The sequence below is a fragment of the Salmo salar genome, chromosome ssa05 (assembly GCF_905237065.1).
Source record: "Salmo salar chromosome ssa05, Ssal_v3.1, whole genome shotgun sequence".
NCBI classification, from domain to species: domain Eukaryota; kingdom Metazoa; phylum Chordata; class Actinopteri; order Salmoniformes; family Salmonidae; genus Salmo; species Salmo salar.
The window spans coordinates 28,691,533-28,704,431 of NC_059446.1; positions in this window are offsets into that span (position 1 = coordinate 28,691,533).

Here is a 12,899-nt window from a genome sequence, read left to right on the forward strand (position 1 = left end):
GACAGAGCCCGGACTTGAACCCGATCGAACATGAACCCGATCGAACAACACACCCCATTCAAACTGATTAGAGTTTGAGAGGATCTGCAGAATAGAATAGGAGTAACTCCCCAAATACAGGTATCCCAATCTTGAAGCGTCATACCCAAGAACACTCAAGGCTGTAATCGCTGCCAAAGGTGCTTCAACAAAGCACTGAGTAAAGGGTCTGAATACTTATGTAGATGTGATATTTCAATTTTTTTGGTTTTATAAATTAGAAAACATTTCTAAAAACCTTTTTGCTTTGTCATTACTGGGTATTGTGTGTAGATTGCTAAGAAAAAACAAACAATTTAATACATTTTAGAATAAGGCTGTAACCTAACAAAATGTGGAAAAAGTCAAGGGGTCTGAATACTTTCCGAAGGCACTATATAATAGCTTATTAATAACATGTATTATAGGCTAGGATACATTCTGTTTTTGTGGACATCAAAGCAAACGCGTGGGGAACCTTTGTGGTGCGTCCAGAAACATTATGGAACCTGATCAGTGGACGACAGGGGGGCGACTGGGGCCGCTGGCTTCAGTTACTCCACCAGATTCATCATGTCATATTATCTTCGGGCCCCGCAGGGCCACGCTGCCAGGGTCACATAGGGCCCTGCCCCGGGTCGAGGACATCAGTGGGACATCTGTCTAACCGGCAGCATAGCTAGCAGAGCAATGCAATTATTCTCTACAGGAGGAATCTGTTGTTGAATGAATGAATTCCCTCCCTTTGAGAAGCTGCAGCAGGACGCCAAGATGGGAGATGTACAAGGATAGCATTATGGTTTTATGGAGTTACAGTGGTTTAATGTATTGCTGTACATACAGTGCCTTCAGTAAAATTCACACTCCTTGGCTTTTTCAACATTTTGTTGCATTACAGAATTCATTTTAAATGGATTGAATTTAGATTTTTTTTGTCACTGGCCGAAACACAATACCCAATAATGTCAAAGTAGAATTGTGTCAAGATTTTTACAAATGAAAAGCTGAGTCAATAATTATTCAACCCCTTTGTTATGGCAAGCCTAAATAAGTTCAGGAGTAAAAATCTGCTTAACAAGTCACATAATAAGTTGTGTGGACTCACTCTGTGTGCAATAATAATGTTTAACATGATTTTTGAATGACTACCTCATCTCTGTACCCCACACATACAATTATCTGTAAGGTGCCTCAGTCGAGCAGTGATTTTCAAACACAGATTTAACCACAAAGACCAGGGAGGTTTTCCAATGGCTCGCAAAGAAGACCACCTATTGGTAGAGGAGTAAAAATAAAATAAAAAGACATTGAATATCCCTTTGAGCATGAGTAAGTTATTAATTACACTTTGGATGGTGTATCAACACACCCAGTCACTACAAAGATACAGGCGTCCTTCCTAACTCAGTTGCCGGAGAGGAAGGAAACCACTCAGGGAATTCACAATTAGGCTAATGGTGACTTTAAAACAGTTACAGAGTTGAATGACTGTGATAGGAGAAAATTGAGGATGGATCAACAACATTGTAGTTACTCCACAATAATAACCTAATTGACTGAGTGAAAAGATGAAAGCCTGTACATAATACAAATATTCCAAAACATGGATCCTGTTTGCAAAAAGGCAGGCACTAAAGTAATACTGCAAAAAATGTGGTAAAGGAATTAACTTTTTGTCCTGAATACAAAGTGTTATGTTCAGGGCAAATCCATTTCAACACATTACTGAGTACCACTCTCCATATTTTCAAGCATAGTGGTGGCTGCATCATGTTATGGGTATGCTTGTAATCGTTAAGGACTGGATAGATTTTAAGGATAAATAAGAAATGGAATGGAGCTAAGCACAGGCAAAGTCCTAGAGGAAAACCTGGTTCAGTCTGCTTTCCACCAGACACTGGGAGATGAATTCAACCTTCAGCGGGACAATAACCTAAAATCAAGGCCAAATCTACACTGGAGTTGCTTACCAAGAAGAGAGTCAATGTTCCTGACTGGCCAAGTTACAGTTTTGACTTAAATCTACTTGAAAATCTATGACAAGATGTGAAAATGGTAGTCTAGCAATGATCAACAACCAATTAGACTAGTCTTAAAGAATTTTTAAAAGAATAACGGGCAAATGCTGCACAATCCAGGTGTGGAAAGCTCTTACAGACATACCCAGAAATACTCACAGCTATTATCGCTGCCAAAGGTGCTTCTACAAAGTATCGACTCATACTTATGTAAATTAAATATTTCTGCATTTCTTTTTCAATAAGTGTGCTAAAATTTCTAAAAACATGTTTTCACTTTGTCATTATGGAGTATTTTGTGCAGACTGGTGAGAAAAAATATAAATTGAATCTGTTTTGAATTCAGGCTGTAACACAACAGAATGTGAAGTAAGTCAAGTGGTATGAATACTTGACAACAAAACAAGGATAGCTTTCTGTCCAATACTTGCAGATTCTGCACTATTGGAAGAAAAACAATCCTGACATTATACTTTGTGTAAACTATCATAAGCTGTGAAGTGTATTGATATCTCAGCTCTCCTGGATCAGCACCTTGGCCATATGAGTCCCCTTGGCATGGGCTAGCCTGACAACAGAGCCTTATTAATGTCCTAACAGTGTAAAGAGTGTGTCAGTCTCATTAGGGATTCATTACCACCACATATACTCCCTTCTCAGCATTACTGGGGAGCTCTGAGGGTCCACTACCTCCCTCTATTAGACTGGGGGACGGCAATAGAAGTTGTGCCAATTTTGCAAAGTGCAAATCTCCAGCCCTAGTGCACTCTGGGATTGGATGGGTTGGGTGACAGGTTGTGTCAGCTGTGTCTTTTACCTGTCGTCGAAGCGATTTCGCCAAGTGCACACACACACACAAACACACACACATGCTCTCTCTTTCACACACACACATACTACCACCACACCCACTGGGGTGAGAAGCGTTCCTCTCACCTCGAGTACTGACTCCCCCTCCGCACTCCGTGCTGAGAGAAATGCAGAGGAGGGCCAGAGCTCCAGAGCAATTTATCTCCATCTCCACACCTTGAGGTTTGGCCACAACATCTCATTACACTCACGATCCTTCAATCAACAGGGGCCTGATCCTGGCTATTCCCAGACTATGGCTATAGCCCTGACCTTAGCACAAACCTGTTGTATGTCTTAACATGGCCAGCGACATGTAATACTGAGCACCCTCTGATTGCAGTGTGAGTGAGTGAGTGAGTGAGTGACTGTTAAGATGTTTGGCGGTGCTGTGTGCTCACTATGATGACAAGTGCAAGGGGAGAGAGGGGAACAAAACAAAATGGCTGAAATAGTTGTATAGACCAAGGGGTGATGACTGCATGCTTTTATTAGGCCATGTCAAATTGTAGTGTCTCACACTGAGATTACAGCTCATGTTGTTTCATTCAGTTTTGGTCAATTTTACTACAGTGTTATTGAAGTCATAGCTAAAAACTGTGTGGACTGGCAAAATAAACACGTACTAGCATTGAATATTTTACATCTTTGCGTAATTACATCAAGAGCATCTATCTTAACGCTGTTGATCAATCGGTTATTTTGAGTCAAAGTAAAGAATCCGTTGATTACACAGGCTAACTTCATTGTTGTTGTTGACTAAACAGTAAACAGTAACCTCACTCTAAGTACAGTAGACAAACAGTGTTGATTTTTACCCATAAGCCCCCAGATATCCCTAATTATACACTACCATTGACAGAACCCTTTGAACGTTCAGCCTCTCTCACCACTCCAGGTTACTACACGCTTCCCTATGATGTCACAGGAAAACCCCTTTTCTGGGGTGATGTTGTATCTCCAAGGTTCACAAAAATGTTAAAACAACAGGAATGACCCCACTCACCCATCGCCTGGTTCCTCTCTAGGTTTCTTCCTCCAGTTCTCCTGGCCGCTATATTTCTGCTTTTGCTGACTCTTTGGGGTCGAGGCCGGGCACTGAAAAACACTTTGGAACAGCTCCTGATGCGAAAAGGGATATATTATATTAAAACATTTGATTGATTTGAACCACGGCCGTATTCACAAACAGTCTCAGAGTTGGAGTGCTGATCTGGGATCAGTTTAGTCATTTAGATGATAATGAATAGGATGATATAATAGACAGGGGGAACTGATCCTGTGTGAAAACAGACCCAGGGGGACCTGATCCTAGATCAGCAATGTGTGAACACAGGCCCAGGGGGACCTGATCCTAGATCAGCACTGTGTGAATACAGGCCCAGAGTTACCTGATCCTAGATCAGAACTGTGTGAATACAGGCCCAGGGGGACCTGATCCTAGATCAGAACTGTGTGAATACAGGCCCAGGGAGGGAAGAGGCCATGGGAGAAAACCTGGACCCCACATCCACATCTCCTGATGAGGGAGCAAAGTGAGGTGTCCTAACACCACTGTGAGGTCAGACAGCTTTATTGAGAACATCTCAGACTGACAATGGAGTCATATGGTCAAGGAATGGCCCTGTATAGGTGGAGGAGATCCAAGATTTATTATACTTTCATTGCACCCACGCCTTGATGTCATAACATTTTATGATTTTAGGGGTGAATTTTTTTAAGCACATCTTTACCAGACCACAGAGATATAACTCACTTCTGGTCGTAATTTACTGAGGCAGCGTTTCAAAGCATTAATCTGAACCTGCTCCTACGTGAAACATAACGGCACGTCCATCGCTGCTTCTCTTGAATATTTGGTTCTGGTTTGGATTTTTTCAGGGGGTTGCAGTCTTTAGCTAGGCCTACAGCGTGAGTGAGTCACAGATTTACTCTTCCCCAACAGTATTCAATAGCTACTAAAAATCAGCTCTAATAGTTCACATCTCTTGGACTTTAGCTGAGCTCAAACGACAGGGAGAGATTACAGTTTGTTCTTTAGTGTGTACACCTCAACTAGCTCCCTATCTCCTTACCTCACCAGGTTATGATGGACACACACATACAGTCAGTACAAGACCATTAGAGAGAAAGCCTTTGGATCAGGAGTCTTAAGTCGTTTGTCCTAATCATGACGGATGGTCTACTCTCTATCGTGGAGAAGTGTACAGGCCTCATATTTAATGATGTCATTTTTAAAAATGTATCTTGGTTTTCCGATTATTCAAACAAACGGTAAAGCAAACAAAGGTTCAGATCATTTTAAAAGGCTTGACCAGGGCCTAAGATGAATGCTTATGGAGTCTACTGATAACAGAGAGACAGAGCAAACTGTCTGATGAAGAGCTCTACTTTTACAGCCTGAATTAGTAGGGGACTGTGTGAGGGAGTAGACCTTTTTAACTTCATACTCCATACTGTCACTGCTACTGGGTTGTGGTGCACGAATTGCAGTGCCATAAAGTAGACTAACTGGCTCCTACACAGAACATATGTAATGGTCCCAAGTCCTATCTTTTGGTATACAATTGAATCTCTGAATATTTCTATGCTCTATGGCTTTTCTGCAGGTCCTACATGCTGTATTGAATCTCATTATCATAGCCTATAGTGTTCATACTTACTCAACCGATCATGGAATTCAATTAAACCTTCCCTAGCATTGCTTACACTGTTTAAATGCTACAAAAACACAGCATTGTCTGCAGTACATCTTCAATTGTATTAGTCAGTCAGCGATTTCTATAACACCAGTGCAATGGCTGCCGGTGATTTAGTGCATCAGTGCTCCCTCTAGTGGTGTTAAATTAGCTTTGACACACCAGCACTGAGCTGAGAAAAGAGCTGAGGCTCAATTCCATCCAAACCGCAGTTATTTAATTACAGTATTTACACAGTAATGGTCAAATAATATCACAGATTGGTTTTGTGTACGGTAAAAACCTTCTACAGTATAACTCATATTTCTAGTAATACTAGTACTACCACCAGTCTGTTACTTGCCTGCCTTGGCATTGAATCATTTTATAAATATTTACCTCATAATTTAACTTATATTATACACCAGTCTGACATTATGAGTAAAAGCTGTCATTTATATCTGTCATAAAGGTGAGATAAAATGATCCAATATTAGGCTGCAAATCATATCTTCACCTTACCATTAAACATTTTTTTCTCCATGAAACAGCTTTCAAAACCTCTTTTCAAAGATTGCTCAACATTGAAACCCGCCATTAAGCAATATTTTTCACTCTCTTCCAAATAGCTCAATTATCCGTGGGAGCTCTGATCCCTCAGCTCTTGGTTCTGAAGCCGGTAAACCTCCTTTGTTAATGAGCCGAGACCGAGAAATGACTATAGCAGCCTCTTTGAATGGCAGAATGGCAGGGTGAGACAGGTACAAAAGCTTCCTAAATGGAATGGATGGATCTAGGCCTTTACCGCAGGGTAAGCCTAGAGTTGGCCACCTTGCCACACACAGACTCTCCTGACTCTCCACAATCAAAGTCCCACACCCTACCTCCCCCACAACGGAATGAGTGAATTGCAGCATCCCGGATTTTGAATGGGGTTGAAGGGGTTGTTTGAAGGAGCAGGTAGCCTTTTCAGATGGCGGTGACTGTGGGTGTTCCCCTCTTGGTCGGAGGGTGTGTAGCCTGTTAGGGCAGGAGAGGAAAGCTCTGGGGCGGGGATGGCTGGGATGGTGGCCCCAGGACTCAGCGAGTATGGGGATTAGGTATAGGCCACTTGACAGGATAGGCCTGTCTGTCTATTTGTCTGTGGGCTGGGTTGATTTCAGGGAAAACGGTGATGAGAGGAGCAGGGTGCTTTAGAAAGTGGAGTGATGGAGGTGTGGTGGTGCCTGGATTAGGGGATTTGATTTAAAAGCGTTAGCAATCAGCATGGCTGTTTTTGCTGCATTACTTTTTTCTTTCGCTCTTGGATTTTTGTTTGTTTCAGTGGGGTATGGTTAGTATGGTTGTGCGTGTGTGTGCGTGACCATGATCTTTCAATAAAAGGATTGATCTACACTTTATATACTTTCAAATTAAACTAAATAAATAAACAAATTCAATGTGTAAATAACCAATAATTGGTTTGAGGGTGAAATTGATTTTCGTCGCATTGTTGTTATTAGCTCTCTATATTGTTGTTATTAAATAAATTCCTAGCATTTGAGATCTTCCTGCAGACATAAACAAAACCTGCTCTTTTGACTTTGTCCTACTTAATTAAGTCCTAATCACTTGAAGGAGGGGAGTCCTGTTTGTTTTCTATCACACTAACCCTGGGACCACACTCCATTAAAGCCCTAGGATTTGCCATGAGAGATCCACCAGTTTGATGGTGTCTCAACTTGGACACTGGTGTCTGTCACTCACAGAACAGTCTTTAGAAATGCTAGAAGTCAAAATGGGAAAAAGTAATAGGCCAATACAATACAACAGTAAGCTATAGGCTTCTGGATATAACATTTCCCTCTAGTGGGTGCTACAGTCCCTACAGGTATACCATGTTTAGATTCAGACTGATTTTTCAGCGATATTACAAAAATGGCAAATCAAAATGGGATGGAAGTAATGTAAAGCTAGGAAAGGACTTATGTTATGTTAGCTTATGTTACGATGGACCTATGTGTGAGATATTTCTATAAAATCAGAGTAAAATATTCCTACCCTCCCAATGATCAATGACAGAGGCTGACATTCATATCAAGGCCAGATTTTCGCAATGTTTGCTCAAGGAACATCCTCTCAACCAAATGTGTTTGCTCATACTCCCCAGACATGTGGGCTGGGGACTGAAATATCAAACAGGACAACTGTTTAACGGGATGTGCATGACGTGCACACACGATGAAAGAACTCCTGTGCATATACAGACACAACACCCCCCACACATACATATTCACCCAGTACAGTTCCTAGATTGTGGTGGCCCTTATCTCCATTACGAATAGATTGTTAAAATCATTCAATAGACACTGCTTTGGGTAAAAAAGGATCAGTCCTATTGTACCATGGGACGGAGGCAAAATTACCCCATGTGCCAGGGGGATCTAATGTAATTAGTAGTGTTGACTTAAACCATGTGTCCCTGCCGTCTGTGAAATGGCACTGGCTGCATCCACCGGCATCCTACCATTCAAGGCAGTGTTTGTTTTCAGAATTTGCCCTCCTCCCAAACCCCCTTCCCCCCCACCTTCCATATCACTAATTAAAGTAAACCAATAGGAGTAAGAAAGAGAAGGGGGGACGGAAAAAGAGATGTGTTTGGAGAACAGATTGAACTCTACCGGCAAATCAAAAGTCAAAAGAGACATTGGGAGGCTGGCAAAATATACATTATTTATGAGGCGAGAGAGGAGAGGGCCACATAGTGAGTTTGTTTACAAGATTAGTGATTGGCCTGCTTATTAGCTTTAGCGCCCATCTGAGGAGCTTCCTTCCTTTTCAGGGGCCTCATTGGCTATGCTGTCTGTGTAGCAGTGCTAATTTATGTTAACCTCAAATATGATCAATTTAATATGAGAGGCTTTCACTCTAACTAATCCAGCCAGGAAAGATGGAGTTGTGTTGGTGAAGTGAAAGGGGATGAGGGGAGGAAGGGGCGGGTGCACGGAGGAACGTGTGTTTGTGTTCACCTATCTTCTCTAACTTCCAGCCTATACGGTTCTTCTCACAAACTGCTTGTTTGACTTTTTGATTTTGACTCTGTACCTTGGGACTGGAATGACATTCCCTATCTGTGTATCTTGTGCCCAGGATGATATTAAGCAAATCTGCCGATGCTCTAAGCGGGAATCTAAAAGTATAAGCAAACATGAACAGGAGAAGTTCCAGCTCACTCGAGCAGATCCGCTTTTGCTGAAACAACATGGCTCGGATAGAGGCCGGATGGGTTGTTGGTTTTCACTGTATGTGGTAAGAGTACTCTCCACATCCTAAAGTCCCCTGCCAGAATTTCACATTCAAGAATAAATCCTTATTTTAAGGTTAAATGTGTTTGTGTTAAAAACATAACTCAAGTTGATTGTTCTTTTCGTGCTTTGCCTGAAACCAACCATCTTCCAAAAGTAATTCAATCTTTCTGCTGTGTTCTTCTCAAAAACGAATCAAAGCTAAGTGGGCCAGGCTGTAATGTATGCTTAGTTCCTGAACAGAAATGCCAGGCAACAACAACAGATCAACAACAAAGACATACAATAGGTGTATAGGCCTACCTTGAGCTTGAGACACCTCTTTGGCGTGAGGACAAGCTCAATTGAACGTATTGATGGTGTAAATTGTGAAATTTTTCTGTTTAGGCTGTGTATAATTGAAATCTGTGGGAGGCAGACAGTGAGTGATGGCCACAAGCCTCTGTAGCGTATAATTTGGGTTTTGTTTTGTTTTTACCATGACCACAAGCCAAAGTAACATTTCAACTGTATTTAGTTGCAACCGTATTTAGGGACGGGCGCTAATCCATTTTGTGGACTGGAAAAAGGCCAAGGAATAGTGTTTTGGGAAGCTGATTTTTGGACTACACTGATCTGTCAGTGGGGAATCCATTACTCACGATCTACTCATCTCAATATTTGTTTTGTCGTACCACAATGAAATTAATTTTTGATGAATGTTACCAATTTGAGTGTATCAAGTGTCATATTTTAAAAATACAACTGTAATGCTTGCACACACACACACACACACACACACACACACACACACACACACACACACACACACACACACACACACACACACACACACACAAATGAGGGCGACAGGAAGCATACCGGTTAAGAGCGTTGGGCCAGTAACCGAAAGGTCGGTGGTTTGAATCCCCGAGCCGACTAGGTGAAAATGTATGTGCCCTTGTGCAAGGCACTTAACCCTAATTACTCCTGTAATTCGCTCTGGATAAGAGTGACTGCAATGTAAATTCCCACTAATGATCTTAAAAACATTCCCCGTAATTAACCAAATTCCTGCTCTCCATTAAAAAGGGGGCATGTCTGGTTTTTGGATCTAAAGAAACACAGTATTCCCCTGGCTTGTGAAGTTCTTCCGCAGGATTAGGGGGTAAACACGGAAGGCTGAGAAAGCTGTCTTATCCCACTCCATCTCCCAACCACATGCTATGATGATGTTGAGTGAACAGTTGAGAAGAGGGGTTTACTGAGTAGGCCTATAGGCCATCATCATAGACTCCCTCTCTCATCTTCGAGCCTTTCAGGTGAATATTACACAAATGAGAAGATAGAGATTGTGGCTCCCAGAATGTTTAGGATTGGGATTGGGGATAATGCTCTTCGAAAGTCTCTTTCTTTCTCCAGTTTTCAGAGTGTTCTGAGAACACTAGGTCTACTCTTATAAACATTCAAACAGCTCTAACCAACTTCAAGTCCATACAGTTGTCCAGCTCTTAGTTTACAAGGTCAAAGGAGAGTTGAACTATAGTTTTAATTTTAAATTAAAACAAATACTACATTTAAAAAAAGTACAGTTGTGCCTATGGTGGCTAGCTAGTTGGCTTTACTGTCACTTGGTGTAGTCAGACCATATTGGGATCTAGCTAGTTAAAAACATTTCACCAAATCAGGTAAAAGGTTTGTCAAAAATAGTATTTTCTCACCTCACTCAGCAAACATCACTCTCAAACATCTTTCAAAATGACCATTGGAGATTTGAACTTTGAGTGACCATCTATCATTGCTAGCAATTTGGCTAAATTATGCTAGCTAATTGTAGTATTTTGTGACATTTGTATGACATTTGTATGACAACTAAGAGTTATCAGATGTTTGTATGACAATAATATGGAGTTTGAGTTTAAAAATGTATTTGTTTGGTAATCATAGTTTCTCATATTCAAAAACATTTCCATTCAAATTGCATCTGTTTTTAATATAGTGTCTGTCATTTTGTGTTTTACCTATAACTTCTATTTTTAAACCGGTAAAAGCAAGTAAATATTACTTCATATTTGAATCACACTTTAAAATGTATATTAACTGTATTGAATTTGTGTTTTTTTTTATGTCCCCAGTATAACAAAAAAAAGGGAGTAGCCTATCACAGACCATATTGACAACAAGCCACGTCTTCAGGTGACTCATTATTTACTACGTCAATTACAGCGAGGGATAGGGATCAAACCAGACAGAGGCGTGGCACGGACATACAGTAGTAATCTCACAATTACTACTTTACTATTGTTGACAGACACAACAACAGCTTAGCCTGTCATGCAGAAAAAGTGTGTGTGTGTGTGTGTGTGTGTGCGCAAAGAGAAAGAATATGCATTGTGAAACAAGTGTGGGTTGCTATAATCCTGTTTAAGGCCTTTGTTGTCTATCCTTTGCTGACTCATAGTAAGAAGCTGACAGGCTGAAATAGGTATATCAAGAGTGGTCCATGCACAATAGGCTAAAGCTATATTCTGACAAACAACATAACAGACTAAACAGAATAGATATGACAAGAAATACACTCCTCCAATGTCCACGTCTTCAAAACAATCCAACGGCTTGACCTCACACGACACAGAGAGGCTTGGGTCCATTTAATTATAATTATATTCTATAATATAGGATTATATTCTATATTCTATTTCTATGCTCGGGCCTGGGGTTTCCTCCATTGATGCAGAGTGTGCCAGTGACAAAGAAGCTAAAGCCTTGTAACGGTGTAAGACAAGGTGGGGATGTCACAGGCTATGCCTGGCCTTAGCAGTAATGGCCAGGATCTGCTGATTAAACAGGGGCCTCCACTGCTTGTATTTAGTGACTTAAGTTGCGTGTTCTTCCATAGCAGTTGCGGCTTTGTATCCATCCCACTATCTTTCTCTCTCTCACTTTCCTCTCTCTTTCTTTAAGAAACTCTCTCAAACAGGTACATGTATTTCCTCCTCTATGACGATTAAGGGTGAGAGCTCAGTAAGTATGCTCTACTCCGTGTTCATTAAACATGTCACATTTGTTGTTTTACTTTGTGGGTTTAAGCCTAAAGGTAATGCAACAAAATTCAACCTCCATAAATATTGTTTTGGTGCTAAAAATCCCAGGCAAAATGGGTTATATTTTACCACTGTGGATTTATTTTCCTAATCCAATCCAATCCAATCTGAAGACTGAACAATACATGTTCTTCACGTACCCATGTCTGAATTTGCATGCAAGTTTTTACCATATAGGGTCACACCTATCTGAATAACTGTGACTTAACTTTATCTTTAACTTACATGTAATAGTAGAAAATAGACAGAGACATTCATCAGAAGAGAAATCACCAAGGTGTGTCTACATGTGAACCACAACTAACAGCCTACAGTACCTCCTCTTGATTATGCTACACTATTGGATGCTCTTGAATTCATTGTCGTGCTTCAGTACCAGATGTACAATCACCACTGTCTGGTCAGTCATTCATCATCTTTCATAATTTACCCATTCATTAAAAAGATGCCGTTTCTATGGAATGTGGCATTAAATAGCCCACGTCTTCAAAAGAGCAGCAGGCCTGAACGTAGAATAACATAGTAAATGGGTCTTATGGAGTTTTGCACATCCTGGAAATGTGTGCATCTCACACATGCAATCATTGGTATCAGTAAAGTCTCATACACTGACTAACCCACACTAAGAAGGCCATAAGTGCACAGTGCTCAATCTTTAATTTACATTTCTACTCAAAATCATAAAGTGCCCATAGTTTTGAGTTCTAGAACCTGGTTGGTTTGTGCCACCATCTGTGTCATATATACAAGAATATTCTAATTAAGGAGGAAATCTCTTGATCCCAATCTAAATATTGTGGAAGACAATGCAGCCCTTTGACATTTTTTTCCTACGAGGGTCTGTTTGTTCACCATGCAGTATTTACCCACGCTGGCATTTCTGTTGTTTGTAAATTTTCCTTATGAGTCTCTAATATCTGTCGGGAATGAAGCAAACACTAACAACACCTCGACTGCAGGTTGAAAGCT